At 48.1% G+C, this 20,703-nt stretch overlaps 1 protein-coding gene across 3 annotated transcripts in view; it reads left to right on the forward strand.

Annotated features, from left to right (window-relative positions):
• Nucleotides 1–2,420: 2,420 nt before the first annotated feature.
• The window catches only part of LOC134354412 (perforin-1-like), a 65,710-nt gene continuing 47,427 nt past the window's right edge, over nt 2,421–20,703 (forward strand). For 2 of the 3 annotated variants that reach the window (XM_063063412.1, XM_063063413.1), the window contains exons 1-2: nt 2,421–2,476; nt 2,762–2,972. The gene's annotated coding sequence lies outside the window, so the exon portion shown is untranslated. Of the gene's footprint in view, nt 2,477–2,761; nt 3,009–20,703 lie in introns of all 3 variants that reach the window. The other variant, XM_063063411.1, reaches the window with a different exon arrangement.

Genomic DNA, 20,703 nt, shown 5'->3' on the forward strand with positions numbered 1-20,703 from the left:
GCTTTTAACTTTTTTATCTAAGGACTTATATTCTATAGGATTTGCTTTCTTCCATTAGAATTTTGATTTCATCTGTCATCCATTTATTCTTTGTGCTTTTTTCTTTTTTAGGAATCACTGTCTTTGCTGATTCTACCAAGGCATCCTTTAGAGAGTTAAACTTCATTTCTACCTGATTGCTATCATCTTCAACAGATTCTATTTCTAGACTTTGAAATCTATTCCTTCAATTGTAAATTTTTGTCTTAAGTTTTCTTCTTTAATTATTTGCGAGTAGTCAAGGGATTGATCAGGTTTTTGCTTCTTTAGTTTTTTAAGTTTTACTTTTGCATGACATACTACTGGGTTATGGTCACTATTACAGTCTGCACCTGGATATGTTTTGCATTGAGTCACTGAGTTTCCAAATCTTTGGTTTATAGTAATAAAGTCAATTTGATTTCTAGTGTTATCACCTGGACTTTTCCATGTCCATAAGCATCTTGAATGGTTTTTAAAGTAGGTATTCATAATGACCTGATTATTCATCTCGCACCATTCTACCCATTTTTCATCTCTTTCATTTCTTTCCCCTAGTCCAAATTTTCCTATGGTATTTCCATCAGCACTTTGTCCTACTTTAGCATTTAGATCTCCCATGACAATAACAATATCTTGAGATTTGCATCCATTCTTCACTTGTTCAAGCTCTTCATAGAATTTATCTATATCATCATTTGTTCCATCTGTTGTTGGTGCATATACCTGTATAACTGCTAAATCAAATGGTTGTCCTCTGAATCTAACAAGGAGCACTCTTTCTGATATTGCCCAATGTCCCAAAACACTTTTTGCCATGTTTTCATCCATAAGAATTCCTACTCCATTAGTATGGGATGTTCCACAAGAGTAAATTAGTGTTTTATTTCTAATCTGACATGTTCCAGCACCTGCCCAACAAACTTCGATAATTCCCATGATGTTAATCTTCAGTCTTTTCATTTCATTTATCACATTGTTCAATCTTCCTGCTTGATATAGGGTTCTTACATTCCAAGTGGCAATAATTTTCTTTTGTGTTACTTGAATTTTATGAGCAGTAGCTTGATGACGGTCGGGGATCCCCTGCTGACCAGAATCAACCCTACCGAGCGAAGCATCTTCAGAATTGTCTTGAAGATCCTCTTGACGCTGTTGTTGTGTGATATATTTTGTGAGTTTGACCATGGTTTTCTTAGCAAATAGATTCTAGGAAACCTAGTATTTAGCAATGGTGGTCTGCTATTGCCTTCCATTGGGCGAACTAAAGAAATCATCATTTCTCTTCCCAAACGTTCATCTGCCTGTACTATAGCCGTTGACATTTGAGGTCCTAGCTCATCTGCCTTCTCTGTCATAAGTTCAGTTACTGAACCTGCCAGATCTGCCGTATCTTGAAGCAGGAACCCTTGTAGATGCTACCGTTCCGGGACAGAGCGGCCCTGGGAGCAATGAATGACTAAGGGGTAACTCCACTTTCCCCAAAGCTCTGAAAGTCCCCAATCAGAGCCTCATCACCAGTTGCAGTTTAAGAGTCATACCCAGGACTGATCAAAGAACATGGCTTGCCCTTTTCAATAGCAACTGATGCTTCAAACAAAGGTGCAACAAAGTGTTTCCCAATACTTCCGAGATACTTTCATTTTGAGAAGGGAGTGCAACATGTGTTACTTGACTTTTACAGTGATAACGATGAATTATCAGGGGACATAACAAATCAGCTACACGTTAAACTAGAGACGGCAGGTCTGGATCTGAATAAAGTGTCCGCATACACTGCTGACAATGCAAGTGTAAACTATGGAAAACACAACAGTGTTTATCAAAAACTGAAAATGTCTCAGAAGAACATTATTGCTGCAAATTGTCTGGCCCATATTTTGTACAATGCAACAAGATTTGCTACAGGAAAACTGGAAACTGGTGTTGAAAATATTGAGCTCAAAGTGTACAACCATTTTAGCATCTCAGCTAAAACAGCACAGTTAAAGGAATTCTGTGAATTCGTGGACGTTGATAATTGGAATCTGTTACAGCATGTTGTGACTAGACGGCTCTCTCTTTTGCCATCTATTGACAGAATACTTAAGTGCTGGGAAGTCCTAAAATGTTATTTTCAGCATCTAGGTGAGGAGGAGTGCCCCCAAGGTACTGTGGAAGTCGCTTTGGAGATGAAAGAAATGCCTGTGAATCGTCAGAGATCTATTTCTTCTTCCTCAGTCACTCTTAAATTGTTCTCAGACACTATTGAAGCACTAGAAGCCAAGTCATTCAGCATACTTTCAGTATTTAAGCTAATGGCTGAACTGAAAAGCGAATTTGAAAGAAGAGTAAAGGTCCGTTTTTTTGGCTTTGCAGTGAACACCAGGCTTAGCCAGCTTACCCCTGATGTGTCTAAGAAATGTGAAGCAGACTTCATTGTTTTCTATGAAAGATTCATAAAGTACTAAAGTGACAGGTATGACTTCTCTGAAAACAGCTTTCATAACAAAATGTCAAAATTGAGCCTAACAAGTGCCATACCTTTTGGAGAATTCTGTGATGCAGTCAAGGCCTGTAACCTTTAAGATATTGATATGGATGAATTATATGAAGAGTATGGGATTGTGGAGGCAATTATCAATACTCCTGAGATGGTAGATAGCCATAGTGAAGAACGTTATCTCAAGCTGTTCAGTAAATCTGAGGTCTCTTTTACAAACCTGAAGAAGGTGAGTGCTTATATCTTCTCTATTCTATGCAGCAATGTTCACACAGAACGAGTTTTTTCAATGATGACCTCAGCTTGGAGAAACGAGAGAAACCGTCTGCAAGCAGAACTCCAAATCTGTAACAACTTCTTAGAAGAGTGGCCCAGCCACGTACAAAAAGCTCCTGGCCAACAGAAAACTCCTGGAGATGGCAAGTAAAGGGCAGAAATACAAAAACTAGACATCCATACCCAGCAGTCCACGGTAGGCCTAAGTAGGCTACTTCCTTTAGTTTGTGAAGTAAGTTAATTTGGTTAGCATATCTGCTTCAGCAGGAGTAAAAATAAACATTCATTTCTTTCAATTCTTTACTTATACTGTATGAATGCATGTATGTAATATGCAGAATGATGAATCATCGAATAGGAAAAAGGGCTCTGGCGGAAAATCACTGATTAATGATGAAATAGCTAGGTTATTGCTGGATTTATATAGGCAAAAAAGCATCATGTTAGAATTTCTATTTAATAAAATAACTAAAATGATCATCTGTTTGCATTTGAACGCAGCAGGCCAGGTAGCATCTCTAGGAAGAGGTACAGTCGACGTTTCAGGCTGAGACCCTTCGTCAGATCTCAGCCTGAAACGTCGACTGTACCTCTTCCTAGAGGTGCTGCCTGGCCTGCAGCGTTCACCAGCAACTTTGATGTATGTTGCTTGAATTTCCAGCATCTGCAGAATTCCTGTTGTTACCTGTTTGCATTTGTTGTTTTTGCAATATGGTTTAAATGTTTTTGAAACGCTCTGTGTATATATGGTAACCTATGACCACGTATACAATGTCCTCCTTTTTGAAAATTTGGAAATGGCCACCCTAGTTCTGAACGGTAAAGTGAAAACTGAGAGCTGCGTACAACAGCCCAACAGCTGTTAGACTGAGGTGGAGTCAGTCGGCCTCGGAGTAGAAGTATGGCTATGAGCCCAGACAGGAGACTGCCAAGGGGTACTACAGTAAAGACTGTCAGCCTTAGAGTAGAACAAAGGCTGTGAGGCTGGACACAACGGTCTACAAACAAGTGAATGAGGGTGCAGACTGTGAACAGTGAAGGGGACGGAAGCCTTTGCCTCGGCCCAGAACCAGCCATCACCGGTTACCAGACATCCCACCCAGCAAAAACTCATTTCAGGGAGGTCTCAACCTCATAGCAGTCTGTGTCAATGAATTTGTTAATTTTGCAAGACATTCAGATTCGCAAGTGTTTTGTGAGACAGCTGACTTCTGAAGTCTGTCTTTAATGTGCCTTGTTCACAATAGCTGCCGTCTTGGTTGATGAGCAGGCATAGTTTTTTGCCATTTCTGAATCAGGAAACATTTTCCTGAGTAGCTTACCTGTGTGGTTCCACACCTGGAATGGCAGGTTTTGCTCAATGATGAAAGATATAAAGTACACCTCAGCTCCAGTGACCTTCTCTGTCAGAGTTTGGTTTTCTGCTGAAAAGAACTGTGAAATACTTGAGCAGCCTTCCCTGTGCTTAGCCTCCCTGATATGTTGTGGCCCCTAAAAGAAATAAAAGCATAAGGTGTATCCTTATTACAGGTGTGCACCACTTAACGTCCATTCGGACAACGTCCGATCGCATATACGTACACATACACACACACGCGCGCACACACACACACACACACACACACTCTGCAATAGTCGGGATCAGAACTTACTTTTTTTTACATCAAAATGGGGGATTTTAAATGAGTGATTTAGAAGTTCTGTATCTTCAAGTTCAAGTTTATTGTCATCTGGCCAATTGTCCACAAACGAAACAACCTCTGTCTGGACCACGGTGTAGCCACAATACATATATCACGCACACCACATAAAACAATATAATACCATATTATTTTATAAAGTGTAATTCAAAATGCATATAAAGTGTGCAGCACAGGTGAACAGTTCCCTGTCCTAATGACGAGACCTCGGTGGGGGCCGGGTATTTATTAAAATCGCTTTTTCTTCTGAAAACGGCTGCGCTTAAACCCAGCACATCGCGGGCTTCGATGTACCTGTAAGTGGAAGTGCTTCAGGGAAAAAAACCTGAAGAATTTGCTTGCTGCGAGTGCGTTTTTAAAGATGTCTTAGCGGAGATTTTGGAATTTTGCTCCAATTTAAACCCCACTCTAATCCCCTTTAAGACACCAACACGCCCCGCCCGTATAGGACAGCCTCGCGTAGTCAAGTTGTCACCGCCAGCCTTGGGAATTTCTTCGCCAGGCTTTTGTACTTCATCACTGAAAGTCATCCAGATCATTTCAGCGTCATTACAGAAGGCAGTAACTGAACTGATGGACTATGGAAGAGAGAGAGAGGTTGACTGTAAAGCCTGCCCACAGAGAAAACTGATAGGTCCACTTAGCACAAAGAGAGATCAAGCAGGATTCATTCATTTTCTTTCTTGCTTATTTTTCCCTCTCCCTCTGACTCTCTAAAAAATCGACTTCCAGGATATTGTATATAATTTGCGGGCATCAGGGAGCCGCTATCGATATGCGGGAGACTCCCGGAACTCCCGGGAGAGGTGGGATGTCTGCGTTACCTAGGCCCAGAGCCAGCCATCACCTGTTACCTAGGCCCAGAACCAGCGTGGCATTGGCGTTTGACTTAAAATGAAGCTCAAATTAGAACTGACTTGTGCAACTTGTGTTTAAACTAAATTCTACCAGCATCCATAGCAATGGGGACAGAGCTGAAGCCTCAGTGTCAGATTGTCTGGTGATAACTCAGAGGTGGTGGTCAGCAAGACTAGAGTCACATGACTACAAAGTGACACCAGGAGGGTTATAAAGACCACAGGCTGTGGAGGGAGGAAGTAGTGTGAGGCAAAAAAAACCCTGACCACAACACTCCTTACCGTACAAAAAGGTCAAAATGACTGATCACAGAGAAACACAAATACCAGTGAGTTCAAATATCCACCAAGTCAGAGAGACAACGGTCAGTGTACAGATCTCCCCCGAGTCAGAGAGACAACGGTCAGTGTATAGATCTCCCCCGAGTCAGAGAGACAACGGTCAGTGTTCAGATCTCCCCCGAGTCAGAGAGACAACGGTCAGTGTATAGATCTCCCCAGAGTCAGAGAGACAACGGTCAGTGTACAGATCTCCCCCGAGTCACAGAGACAACGGTCAGTGTTCAGATCTCCCCCGAGTCAGAGAGACAACGGTCAGTGTATAGATCTCCCCCGAGTCAGAGAGACAACGGTCAGTGTTCAGATCTCCCCCGAGTCAGAGAGACAACAGTCAGTGTTCAGATCTCCCCAGAGTCAGGGAGACAACAGTCAGTGTTCAGATCTCCCCCTGAGAGAGAGCGACTGAAAGACACTGGTCAGTGTGCAGATCTCCCCCTGAGAGAGAAGGACTGAGAGACACCGGTCAGTGTACAGATCTCCCCCTGAGAGAGAGGGACTGAGAGACACCAGTCAGTGTACAGATCTCCCCTGAGAGAGAGGGACTGAGAGACACCGGTCAGTGTACAGATCTCCCCCTGAGAGAGAGGGACTGAGAGACACCGGTCAGTGTGCAGATCTCCCCCTGAGAGAGAGGGACTGAGAGACACCAGTCAGTGTACAGATCTCCCCCTGAGAGAGAGAGACTGAGAGACACCGGTCAGTGTGCAAATCTCCCCTTGAGAGAAAGAGACTGAGAGACACCGGTCAGTGTCCAGATCTCCCCCTGAGAGAGAGGGACTGAGAGACACCAGTCAGTGTACAGATCTCCCCCTGAGAGAGAGGGACTGAGAGACACCGGTCAGTGTCTAGATCTCCCCCTGAGAGAGAGGGACTGAGAGACACCGGTCAGTGTACAGATCTCCCCCTGAGAGAGAGGGACTGAGAGACACCGGTCAGTGTACAGATCTCCCCCTGAGAGAGAGGGACTGAGAGACACCGGTCAGTGTGCAGATCTCCCCTGAGAGAGAGGGACTGAGAGACACCAGTCAGTGTCCAGATCTCCCCCTGAGAGAGAGGGACTGAGAGACACCGGTCAGTGTGCAAATCTCCCCTTGAGAGAAAGAGACTGAGAGACACCGGTCAGTGTCCAGATCTCCGCCTGAGAGAGAGGGACTGAGAGACACCGGTCAGTGTACAGATCTCTCCCCTGAGAGAGAGGGACTGAGAGACACCGGTCAGTGTCTAGATCTCCCCCTGAGAGAGAGGGACTGAGAGACACCGGTCAGTGTACAGATCTCCCCCTGAGAGAGAGGGACTGAGAGACACCGGTCAGTGTACAGATCTCCCCCTGAGAGAGAGGGACTGAGAGACACCGGTCAGTGTGCAGATCTCCCCTGAGAGAGAGGGACTGAGAGACACCAGTCAGTGTCCAGATCTCCCCCTGAGAGAGAGGGACTGAGAGACACCGGTCAGTGTGCAAATCTCCCCTTGAGAGAAAGAGACTGAGAGACACCGGTCAGTGTCCAGATCTCCGCCTGAGAGAGAGGGACTGAGAGACACCGGTCAGTGTACAGATCTCTCCCCTGAGAGAGAGGGACTGAGAGACACCGGTCAGTGTGCAGATCTCCCCCTGAGAGAGAAGGACTGAGAAACACCAGTTAGTGTGCAGATCTCCCCCTGAGAGAGAGGGACTGAGAGACACCGGTCAGTGTGCAGATCTCCCCCTGAGAGAGAGGGATTGAGAGACACCAGTCAGTGTGCAGATCTCCCCCTGAGAGAGAGGGACTGAGAGACACCAGTCATTGTGCAGATCTCCCCCTGAGAGAGAGGGACTGAGAGGCGCTGGTCAGTGTGCTGATCTCCCCCTGAGAGAGAGGGACTGAGAGACACCGGTCAGTGTACAGATCTCCCCTGAGAGAGAAGGACTGAGAGACACCGGTCAGTGTACAGATCTCCCCCTGAGAGAGAGGGACTGAGAGACACCGGTCAGTGTACAGATCTCCCCCTGAGAGAGAGGGACTGAGAGACACTGGTCAGTGTACAGATCTCCCCCTGAGAGAGAGGGACTGAGAGACACCGGTCAGTGTGCAAATCTCCCCTTGAGAGAAAGAGACTGAGAGACACCGGTCAGTGTCCAGATCTCCGCCTGAGAGAGAGGGACTGAGAGACACCAGTCAGTGTACAGATCTCCCCCTGAGAGAGAGGGACTGAGAGACACCGGTCAGTGTCTAGATCTCCCCCTGAGAGAGAGGGACTGAGAGACACCGGTCAGTGTACAGATCTCCCCCTGAGAGAGAGAGACTGAGAGACACCGGTCAGTGTACAGATCTCCCCCTGAGAGAGAGGGACTGAGAGACACCGGTCAGTGTGCAGATCTCCCCTGAGAGAGAGGGACTGAGAGACACCAGTCAGTGTCCAGATCTCCCCCTGAGAGAGAGGGACTGAGAGACACCGGTCAGTGTGCAGATCTCCCCTTGAGAGAAAGAGACTGAGAGACACCGGTCAGTGTCCAGATCTCCGCCTGAGAGAGAGGGACTGAGAGACACCGGTCAGTGTACAGATCTCTCCCCTGAGAGAGAGGGACTGAGAGACACCGGTCAGTGTGCAGATCTCCCCCTGAAAGAGAAGGACTGAGAAACACCAGTTAGTGTGCAGATCTCCCCCTGAGAGAGAGGGACTGAGAGACACCAGTCAGTGTGCAGATCTCCCCCTGAGAGAGAGGGATTGAGAGACACCAGTCAGTGTGCAGATCTCCCCCTGAGAGAGAGGGACTGAGAGACACCAGTCATTGTGCAGATCTCCCACTGAGAGAGAGGGACTGAGAGGCGCTGGTCAGTGTGCTGATCTCCCCCTGAGAGAGAGGGACTGAGAGACACCGGTCAGTGTACAGATCTCCCCTGAGAGAGAAGGACTGAGAGACACCGGTCAGTGTACAGATCTCCCCCTGAGAGAGAGGGACTGAGAGACACCGGTCAGTGTAGAGATCTCCCCCTGAGAGAGAGGGACTGAGAGACACCGGTCAGTGTGCAAATCTCCCCTTGAGAGAAAGAGACTGAGAGACACCGGTCAGTGTCCAGATCTCCGCCTGAGAGAGAGGGACTGAGAGACACCAGTCAGTGTACAGATCTCCCCCTGAGAGAGAGGGACTGAGAGACACCGGTCAGTGTCTAGATCTCCCCCTGAGAGAGAGGGACTGAGAGACACCGGTCAGTGTACAGATCTCCCCCTGAGAGAGAGGGACTGAGAGACACCGGTCAGTGTACAGATCTCCCCCTGAGAGAGAGGGACTGAGAGACACCGGTCAGTGTGCAGATCTCCCCTGAGAGAGAGGGACTGAGAGACACCAGTCAGTGTCCAGATCTCCCCCTGAGAGAGAGGGACTGAGAGACACTGGTCAGTGTGCAGATCTCCCCTTGAGAGAAAGAGACTGAGAGACACCGGTCAGTGTCCAGATCTCCGCCTGAGAGAGAGGGACTGAGAGACACCGGTCAGTGTACAGATCTCTCCCCTGAGAGAGAGGGACTGAGAGACACCGGTCAGTGTGCAGATCTCCCCCTGAAAGAGAAGGACTGAGAAACACCAGTTAGTGTGCAGATCTCCCCCTGAGAGAGAGGGACTGAGAGACACCAGTCAGTGTGCAGATCTCCCCCTGAGAGAGAGGGATTGAGAGACACCAGTCAGTGTGCAGATCTCCCCCTGAGAGAGAGGGACTGAGAGACACCAGTCATTGTGCAGATCTCCCCCTGAGAGAGAGGGACTGAGAGGCGCTGGTCAGTGTGCTGATCTCCCCCTGAGAGAGAGGGACTGAGACACACCGGTCAGTGTACAGATCTCCCCTGAGAGAGAAGGACTGAGAGACACCGGTCAGTGTACAGATCTCCCCCTGAGAGAGAGGGACTGAGAGACACCGGTCAGTGTACAGATCTCCCCCTGAGAGAGAGGGACTGAGAGACACTGGTCAGTGTACAGATCTCCCCCTGAGAGAGAGGGACTGAGTGACACCGGTCAGTGTAGAGATCACCCCTGAGAGAGAGGGACTGAGAGACACCGGTCAGTGTACAGATCACCCCTGAGAGAGAGGGACTGAGAGACACTGGTCAGTGTAGAGATCTCCCCCTGAGAGAGAGGGACTGAGAGACACCGGTCAGTGTAGAGATCTCCCCCTGAGAGAGAGGGACTGAGAGACACCGGTCAGTGTACAGATCTCCCCCTGAGAGAGAGGGACTGAGAGACACTGGTCAGTGTACAGATCTCCCCCTGAGAGAGAGGGACTGAGTGACACCGGTCAGTGTAGAGATCACCCCTGAGAGAGAGGGACTGAGAGACACCGGTCAGTGTACAGATCTCCCCTGAGAGAGAAGGATTGAGAGACACCGGTCAGTGTACAGATCTCCCCCTGAGAGAGAGGGACTGAGAGACACCGGTCAGTGTAGAGATCTCCCCCTGAGAGAGAGGGACTGAGAGACACCGGTCAGTGTGCAAATCTCCCCTTGAGAGAAAGAGACTGAGAGACACCGGTCAGTGTCCAGATCTCCGCCTGAGAGAGAGGGACTGAGAGACACCAGTCAGTGTACAGATCTCCCCCTGAGAGAGAGGGACTGAGAGACACCGGTCAGTGTCTAGATCTCCCCCTGAGAGAGAGGGACTGAGAGACACCGGTCAGTGTACAGATCTCCCCCTGAGAGAGAGGGACTGAGAGACACCGGTCAGTGTACAGATCTCCCCCTGAGAGAGAGGGACTGGGAGACACCGGTCAGTGTGCAGATCTCCCCTGAGAGAGAGGGACTGAGAGACACCAGTCAGTGTCCAGATCTCCCCCTGAGAGAGAGGGACTGAGAGACACCGGTCAGTGTGCAGATCTCCCCTTGAGAGAAAGAGACTGAGAGACACCGGTCAGTGTCCAGATCTCCGCCTGAGAGAGAGGGACTGAGAGACACCGGTCAGTGTACAGATCTCTCCCCTGAGAGAGAGGGACTGAGAGACACCGGTCAGTGTGCAGATCTCCCCCTGAAAGAGAAGGACTGAGAAACACCAGTTAGTGTGCAGATCTCCCCCTGAGAGAGAGGGACTGAGAGACACCAGTCAGTGTGCAGATCTCCCCCTGAGAGAGAGGGATTGAGAGACACCAGTCAGTGTGCAGATCTCCCCCTGAGAGAGAGGGACTGAGAGACACCAGTCATTGTGCAGATCTCCCCCTGAGAGAGAGGGACTGAGAGGCGCTGGTCAGTGTGCTGATCTCCCCCTGAGAGAGAGGGACTGAGAGACACCGGTCAGTGTACAGATCTCCCCTGAGAGAGAAGGACTGAGAGACACCGGTCAGTGTACAGATCTCCCCCTGAGAGAGAGGGACTGAGAGACACCGGTCAGTGTACAGATCTCCCCCTGAGAGAGAGGGACTGAGAGACACTGGTCAGTGTACAGATCTCCCCCTGAGAGAGAGGGACTGAGTGACACCGGTCAGTGTAGAGATCACCCCTGAGAGAGAGGGACTGAGAGACACCGGTCAGTGTACAGATCACCCCTGAGAGAGAGGGACTGAGAGACACTGGTCAGTGTAGAGATCTCTGCTTGATAGAAGGAGACTGAGAGGAAAATTCAAAAATCCAGGTGCAAAGGAACTTGAGATTCCCTAAAGGTGAACTTTCAGGTGGAGTCTGTGTGAGGAAGGCAAATTCATGTTAGCATTCAGTTCGAGAGATCTAGAATATAAAAGTAAGGATGTAATGCTGAGGGTTTATAAAGCACTGGTGAACCCTCACTTGCAGTATTGTGAGCAGTTTTGGGCCCTTTATCTAAGAAAGGATGTGCCGACATTGGGGTGGGGTCAAAGGAGGTTCACAAAAAAGTATCTGGGATATGAGGATTGTCTGATGGTTCTGGGCCTGTACTTGCTGGAGTTTAGAAGAACAAAGAGGATCTCAGTGAAACTTACTGAATATTGAAAGTCCTAGATAGAGTGAGTGGATGTGGAGAGGATAGTGGGAGACTCTAGGACCTGAAGATGAAGCCTCAGAAGAGAAGAATGTCCTTTCAGAATAGAGTTGAGAAACAATTTCTTTAGCCAGAGGATGGTGAATCTGTGGAGTTTGTTGTTGCAGGCAGCTGTGGAGGCCAAGTCTTTGTATTTGTTGCAGATGATGATAGATTCCGGATTAGCCAGGGCATGAAGGGTTACGGAAGACGGCAGGAGAATCAGATTGAGAAGGAAATGATTCCGCCATGATGGAATGGCAGAGCAGACTCGATGGGTCGAATGGCCTAATTCTGCTCCTTTGTATTATGGTCTTATGGCATGAGTAGGGTAGATGTAAGCAGGCCTCAGTGATCTCACTGAGCTTGGGTGAGATCACAGCGAGAGGTCATGGGTTAAGTGTGAAAGTTGAAAAGTTTAAGGGGAACATGAGGGAAGCTTCTTCACTCAGAGGGTGGTGAGAGTATGAAACGAACGAGCTGCCAGTGCAAGTGGTGGATAATGGAGTTGAATTCAATATTTTGGAAAAATTTGGATAGGTACATGGATGAGGGGGGTTCAGAGGGTTATGATCCGGGTGCAGGCCAATGGTATTTGGCAGATTAATGGCTCAGCACTAACTAGATGGGCTGAAGGGCCTCTTTCTGTGCTGTAGTGTTCTATGACTCCTTGAATCTGAAATCTACAGTATATTGAGTGGAGAAACACAGGTAAGGGTGGAAGCCAACAGAGATTGCAGAAGGGAAGTTTCACAGTGCTGGAGTGCACCATCGTCCAATCAGGGAAAGTATCACAGTGCTGGAGTGCACCATCGTCCAATCAGGGAAAGTAGCACAGTGTTGGAGTGCACCATCGTCCAATCAGGGAAAGTATCACAGTGCTGGAGTGCACCATCGTCCAATCAGGGAAAGTAGCACAGTGTTGGAGTGCACCATCGTCCAATCAGGGGAAGTATCACAGTGTTGGAGTGCACCATCGTCCAATCAGAGAAAGTTTCACAGTGTTGGAGTGCACCATCGTCCAATCAGAGAAAGTTTCACAGTGCTGGATTGCACTATCGTCCAATCAGGGTAAGTATCACAGTGCTGGAGTGCACCATCGTCCAATCAGGGTAAGTATCACAGTGTTGGAGCGTACCATCGTCCATTCAGGGGAAGCAGCACAGTGCTGGAGTGCACCATCGTCCAATCAGGGAAAGTATTGTTGGGGGTGGGTGTTGAGGCAGACATCCCAGGACAGTGTCCACATCTGCTGCTTCAACTCTGGTAATGTGGGTCATTATGGCCAGAAATGTCCTTGTTCTGAAATTCAGAAGCTCTAAAATTCAAGCATGGATTCTTGGAGCAATGTACAAAATGCTGGGGGAGCTCAGCAGGTCAGGCAGCATCTATGGAGGGGAATAAACAGGAGGCTCTTGGATTTAGAGGCCATTACTTCCACAAGGCAAACCCTAACATCATGAACGTCTGTGATGCTTCACTCCCAGATGAGCCCAATGTATTATATGCAGCATCTGGTGACGCTGTGATCTCTATCTTGAAGGCCGACGTCAGAACATCTCTTAAGAGGGTGAACCTTCGCAAGGCGTCAGGCCCCAATGGTCTACCCGGTAAGGCACCGAAAACCTGTGCCATCCAACTGCGGGACTGTTCAAAGACATTAGATTAAATTAGATTAGATTATGAGGACACGCAGTCCTCTTTTATTGTCATTTAGTAATGCATGCATTAAGAAATGATACAATGTTCCTCCAGAATGATATCATGAAACACAAAACAAACCAAGACTAAAAAACTGACAAAAATCACATAATTATAACATATAGTTACAACAGTGCAAAGCCATACCGTAATTTGATAAAAACAGACCGTGGGCACGGTAAAGTCTCGGAGTCTCTCGAATGTCCCATCATCTCACGCAGACGGTAGAAGGAAGAGAAACTCTCTCCCTGCCATGAGCTTCCAGTGCTGCAAACTTGCCGATGCAGCATCCTGGAAGCACCTGACCACAGTCCGACTCTTGAGTCCGTCCGAAAACTTCGAGTCTCCGAGCAGTCCTCCGACACCGAGCACCGAGCACCATCTCCGCCCAGTGCTTCGACCCCGGCCCCGGCAACAGGCAACAGGCAAAGCCGAGGATTTGGGGCCTTCCCCTCCGGAGATTCTTGATCACACATTAGCAGTGGCAGCGAACCGGGCATTTCAGAAGTTTCTCCAGATGTTCCTCCGTGCTTCTCACGTCTGTCTCCATCAAATCAGGATTGTGCACGGTGCCTACTGACAAATATGATATCGCTTCGGAGTGGCTGCGCACGCTGCGTCGCGCCGCCATCTTCTCCTCCCCTCCGACATCTTCAATCTCTCACTGCTGTTCCCACCTGCTTTAAAAGGACATCAATAACACCAGTGTCCAAGAAGATCAGGATGAGCTGCCTCAAAAATTATCAACCAGTTGCACTCACATCTACTGTGCTGAAGACAATGGCCGGAATTAACAGGGACCTGGACCCGCAGCAATTTGCCTATCGCCACAGTAGGTCTACTGCAGATGTAATCTCACTGGCCCTCCACTTGGGGTTGGATCAGCAGTACCTGGCTCAGGCTGCTGTTCATTGAATACAGCTGAGCATTCAACACCATCATACCCTCATCGGGTGTATGGGGTGTCAGGGAGGGGTAGCATCTCCGGTGGGGGAACGTGCCGCGTCCGTTTTAAGGAGGTTAGTCCACCTTTGGTCCCCACCTGGCACTCAGCTCTCACCTGTGGCTCCCTGTAGCTGTTTGCATGTGACAGTGGCCACACCCCGGGCAATGGCTTCGACAAGCCGGCTAAACCAAGTGAGGGAAGCCGACGGGTCTCAAACCCTCGGTGAGATAGGGCGTTGTCTATCCCAGCATGTGAAGACAGACTCCGGCGGATTGAGCGGACGAGACCAATGGAAGGTCTAACGGTCAAGAAGGCGGTCTCTGCAAGCGTCGTATAACATTTAGAGCAGGACAAGACACAGAAGACGTCCTAGTCATCCACTGCGCCTAGTCCCATCTCCAGCCATCTCAACTCTTGTCTTCCCACTGGATCCAGATGGGAATTGGGAAGAGAGAGAGTGAGGCTGATGCTGCGCAACTCTCCCTCACTTAAATCCAAATCAAGCGCTAGTCTCGACACCATAAAAAATAGCCGGCTGGTGGCGTAGTGGCATCAGCGCTGGACTTTGGGGCAAGAGATCCCAAGTTCGAATCCAGCTGGCTCCCTTGCACGCTCTCCATCTGTGCTGGGTTGAGTGTCGAGCTAACAACTCGACCTCGTAAAAAGTACTAATGGTCGCAGTCTTCATCGATGACGATGGATGAACCTTATTACCCTCAGTTCTAATCAATAAGCTCCAAAACCTGGGCCTCTGTACCTCTCTCTTCAACTGGATCCCTGATTTCCTCACTGGGAGACCAGTGCAGATCAGAATTAAGAGACCTTATAAAACAATAAGACATAGAAGCAGAATTAGTAGGCCGTTTGGCCCATCAAGTCTCCTCCGCCATTCAATCATTGCTAATCCTTTTTTCCCCTCCTCAACCCCAGTTCCCGGCCTTCTCCCTGTAACCTTTGATGCCTTGTCCAATCAAGAACCTATCAATCTCTGCCTTAAATACACCCAATGACCTGGCCTTCACAGCTGCCTGTGGTAATAAATTCCACAAATTCACCACCCTCTGGCTAAAGAAATTTCCCTGCATCTCTGTTTTAAATGGATGCCCCTCTATCCTGAGGCTGTGCCCTCTTGTCCTAGACTCTCCCACCATGGGAAACATCTACTTCTACTCTGTTTAGGCCTTTCAATGATATCCCCCTACCTCATCCTTCTGAATTCCAGCGAGTACAGACCCAGAGCTATCAAACGTTCCTCATATGATAACCCTTTCATTCCCAGAATCATCCCTGTGAACCTCCTCTGAACCCTCTCCAATGTCAGCACGTCGTTTCTTAGATGACAATCACTCCTTGCTGACAATCTCTACGAGTGGACCTCAAGGATGCGTGTTTAGCGATTTTGTTCTACTCTTTCTACACCCGGCACAGCTCATACACCATTTATAAATCTGCTGATGATGCAACTGTTGTTGCCAGAATCTTAGATGGTGAGGAAGAGGTGTACAGGAGTGAGAGAGATCAGCTGGTTGAGTGGTGCTGCAACAATAACTTTGCACTCATTGTCAGTCAAAACGAGGAATTGATTGTGGACTTCAGGAAGGAGAAGCCAAAGGACCACACACCAGTCCTCTTTGAAGGATCAGCAGTGGAAAGGATGAGTAGTTTCAAGTTCCTGGATGTCAACATGTCTGAAGGCCCAACATATTGATGCAGTTACAAAGAAGGCCTATCACTGGCTATATTTCATTAGGTAGTTGAGGAGATTTGGTCTGTCACCAAAGACTCTTGCAAATTTCTACAGATATACCATGGAGAATATTTCAATTGGTTGTACCACTGTCTGATATGGAGAGGCCAGTGCAGAGTATTGGAAAGAGCCACAGAGGGTTGCAAAGTCAGCCAACACCATCATGGGTACTAGCCTACACAGCATCAAGGGCACCTTCAAAAGGCAATACCTCAAAACAGTGATGTCTATCAGCTAGGATTTGCCCCCTTCTCATTGCTACCAACAAGAAAGGGGCACAGGAGCCTGAAGGCGTGATCGTTGGTGCCAGACGGGGTGGTTTGAGTTTCTCAGAAACTGCTGATCTCCTGGGATTTTAACACACTACAGACTCTAGAGTTTTTACAGAATGGTGTGAGGACAGAAAACAGCCAATGAGCGGCAGTTCTGTGGGTGAAAACCCCTTGTTAATGAGAGAGGTCAGAGGAAAATGGCCAGACTGGTTCAAGCTGACAGGAAGGTGACAGAAACTCAAATAACCACACGTTGCAACAGTGCTGTGCAGAAGAGCAGGGAGGAAGAGGAAGAGAGAGGGAGGGGGTATAGAAGTGGTGGAAAGATGTGGGGAGAGTGGGAGAGGGGGAAGAGGGGAGGAGAGCATGTCAGGGATTCAGTATTTGGTTTATGAGCAAGTGAAGTGAAAATTAAAGGTGAGCACAAGGCCCAATAACACTTGGAGGGCGGTGGAGACAGTCAGTCTGAGAGCAGAACAGAGGGTGTGAGCCCGGACACAACAACCTGCCAACAGGCAAACTAGGGTGCAGAGAAAGAGGCCGAAGCCTGTTGTCTGGGCCTAGAACCAGCTCGTCATCCGTGTACGACCTAAAACAAAGCTCAATGTAATATACCTGACTGTCTGAGTCTGGGAATAATCTGCAACAGTGTCGGTGGCAGAGAGGAGCGATGAGACACTGATGAGAGATTGCTGATAATTCTGAGGTGGTGCTTAGCAAGACTAGAGTTCCAAAGCTGTAAAAGTGACACCAGGAGAGTTAAAAATAAAAGAGAAGAGCGAGGAGATGGTGTGGGGCAAAACCACCCTGTTCACAACATCATCAGTAACACAGAGAGTCAAAGCAGCCCAATGCAGAGTAACACAGTTTAAAACAATACATAGACTTCATTATTCCAAAGAAAAGTTGCACATTTTCTAACCCGATGTTTCACCAATTTGTAATAGATGTAAATCTGTGAGCAGTAACTTGTCACATTCAGTCTGGACATGTTGTAAGCTTTATGCATACTGGAAAAGTATTTTTCACTGTTTCTCTGAGGCTTATGTGAAGCGGTGGGAAGCAGACCCGCTCATAGCCATCCTCAGAGCAGCAAGCTCCCTATCTTCAGCCAATGAGTATGAAAAATAGCTGTATTGCTTGGAACGGTGATTGCTAAGAAGTTAATCCTGCAATTGTGAAAAATGGACTCTGTGCCTACGTATGATCTGTGGCTGAGAGAACTGGCAAATACAGGTTTCCCCCGCCATCCGAAGGTAGAGCGTTCCTATGAAATGTTTCGTAAGCTGGAATGTCATAAAGTGAAGAAATAATTACCATTTATTTATATGGGAAAATTTTGTGAGCGTTCGCAGACCCAAAAATAACCTACCAAATCATGCTAAATAACACATCAAACCTTAAATACCAGTAACATATAATAAAAGCAGGAATGCTATGGTAAATACACAGCCTAAATAAAGTAGAAATACTTTTCTACAATCATTGCCGCACTGTTCTCCGTAGTGAAAATCTCACGCAAGCGTTCTCGGCAGAAACACTCTCTCCGGTAACCTTTAAACTATGAATCTGCCAAATCATACCAAATATCGCATAAAAATACACAGCCTATATAAAGTAGAAATAATGTATGTACAGTGTAGTATCACTTACCGGAATTGGGAAGACATCGATGATGCTGTGTTAGGCTGAGTCGGAGGTTGGGGTGGTGCAGTGGCCCCCACCCTCCAGGCCGCCAACCGATACCGATCTGCGAAGCATGCAGCGGTGTAGCGGTGGCCGGGACACACCCAGCCCTTCTTTAAGAAAAAAGACAAAATAAACAAGCTAATTAATTAGGTGCCGCCCGGCACGTAAATGTCAGCCCAGATCAGAGGCGACGCAATCGGCAATCGCCTCTGATCTGGGCTGACACTTACGTGCCAGGTGGCACCTAATTAAGTAGCATGTTTATTTCGGCTTTTTTCTTAAAGGTGTGCTGGATGTGTCCCGACTACTGCCGCATGCTTCGCGGCAATGTATCGGTCCGCGACCTGGAGGTTGGGACCACTGGGGTGGTGGGACACTGGGATGTCATCTCATCGTCGTCTGTTTCCATCAGGGCAGGCAGGTCACCTTCTTCCATGTCTGCCTGCCTCGATGTCAAAGGTCAAGGTTCGTCATCTGCTGTGGCTGATGTGGAAGGCTTGAAAAACGACAGTATGCTTGACTGCTTAGCCTCGCGCATCTTTCTATCATCTCATGCAGTTGCTTCACGTTCAGTTCCTGGACAACTTCACTTTCGGTCCCTTCGCTACTGCATTCAGTTTTGATTGTTGTCCTTTCGTCTTCCAATTGCATCAGCTCTTCATCTATCAGTTCTTGGTCATGAGATGCCAAAACCTCTTCAACATCAACTTCTTCAACTCCCACAAGGAAAACTCACTTTGTCATTATTTCGCTCACCACGATCAAAATACTTAAGTATGTCTAGTTTTACGCTAAGTGTAACAGCCTTCCGAGCTCTTTTAGGCTTTTCTGATACCATAGAACTCATCTTGCAAACGGGTGCTCAAAATAAATCGACATAAAGCACAGAGGCTCACGGACACGTGTTTAAGCAATGCCGGCCAGAATACAGTTCCGGGGGAGGAGCCTGGCTGCTCGGGATGCGCGCTGCCTTCTTTCATAACAGTGAAAACACCTTCTGGTAGCAAAAGCAAGTAACTAATGGAGATCTTTCGTAACAGCAAGGTGTCGTAAAGCGAACGTTCAAAAAGTGGGGGACACCTGTACTTTACATTTGGAGAGACTGAGACTATGTAATGAGGACAGAGGGGACATCTTTGAAAGGATATGGGGCCCTGTATTGGACTTTCTCGCGGGGTGAGGACTGAGGTTTTTGGTGCAGTGAACCTCTGCTGTGTATGTTTATTTTTGCCTTTATATTTTTATCCCTTTTGCTGCTCAATATTTAATTAGATTTTGTTAAGGTCGCGGTTTATGTGGATGTGCTGTTTTTTTTTCCTGAAAAAAATAAAAAGAATATATGAGAAAATTTTAAAAAACAGCCCAGTGCAGAGTAACACAGTTGCCAGTCAGTACACAGATCTTCCCCTGACTCAGAGAGACTGAGAGACACCGGTCAGTTTTCAGACTTCGTCCCAGACAAAAGGAACTGCGGCACATCAGTCCCAGTGTCCCTCCCCTTCAGTGAGAAGTGGAGCACTTTGGATACCGTTGTGTAGGTGAATGACCTAGCAGAGGAAAGCCAAATCAGTCAGGCCTCTGGCACCGAGTCTAGCTCTGTGGCTCAGAAAGGAAGTGGGGAGAAGAGCTGAGCTGCATTGATAGGGGATTTGCAGGTTCTGGGATCAGACAAGAGATCATGTGGACAAGAACGAGATTCCCAGATAGTATGTTGCCTCCCAGGTGCCAGGGACAGCGACATCTCTGACTGAGTCCATAGCATTTGTAAGAGGGAGGGTAAGCAGCCAGGGGTCACAGTTCACATTGATACCAATGACATGGGCAGGATGAGTGACGAGACCCTGGGAAGTGAGTTCAGGGAGTTAGATCTAAGCTAAAGGACAGGACCTCCAGGGTTGGGATCTCAGGATTGCTACCTGTGTCCCGTTACAGTGAGGCCAGAACTAGGAAGATAACAACAGTTTAATGTGTGTCAAAGGAAATGGTTCAAGAGGGAGGGCATCATGTTTTTTGGATCAGGGAAGATGGGACATTTACAGACAGGACGGTTTGCACCCGAGCTAGAGGGGACGAGCATCCTCGCGGGAGGTTTGCTGATGCTGATACAGAGGGCTTAAACTCGAGTTGTAGGGGATGGGAATGAGAGCGCCAGGGCAGATAGTGGTGTAGTCATGGGGAAAGATGTTTTTAAGCCAACATACAAACACAGGAATCGAAAGCTTGAGCAGGGTGGGAATACTGTCCTCAGTTGTGTCTATTCCAACGCAAGGAATATTGTAGGTAAGGGGGAGGAGCTCTCATGGGAGATCTGTACACTGACCGGTGTCTCTCAGTCCCTCTCTCTCAGGGGGAGATCTGTACACTGACTGGTGTCTCTCAGTCCCTCTCTCTCAGGGGGAGATCTGTACACTGACCAGTGTCTCTCAGTCCCTCTCTCTCAGGGGAGATCTGTACACTGACCGGTGTCTCTCAGTCCCTCTCTCTCAGGGGGAGATCTGGACACTGACCGGTGTCTCTCAGTCCTTCTCTCTCAGGGGGAGATCTGCACACTGACCGGTGTCTCTCAGTCCCTCTCTCTCAGGGGGAGATCTGGACACTGACCGGTGTCTCTCAGTCCTTCTCTCTCAGGGGGAGATCTGTACACTGACCGGTGTCTCTCAGTCCCTCTCTCTCAGGGGGAGATCTGTACACTGACTGGTGTCTCTCAGTCCCTCTCTCTCAGGGGGA

Source organism: Mobula hypostoma, chromosome 11 (genome assembly GCF_963921235.1).
Source record: "Mobula hypostoma chromosome 11, sMobHyp1.1, whole genome shotgun sequence".
In the NCBI taxonomy this organism is placed as follows: Eukaryota; Metazoa; Chordata; class Chondrichthyes; order Myliobatiformes; family Myliobatidae; genus Mobula; species Mobula hypostoma.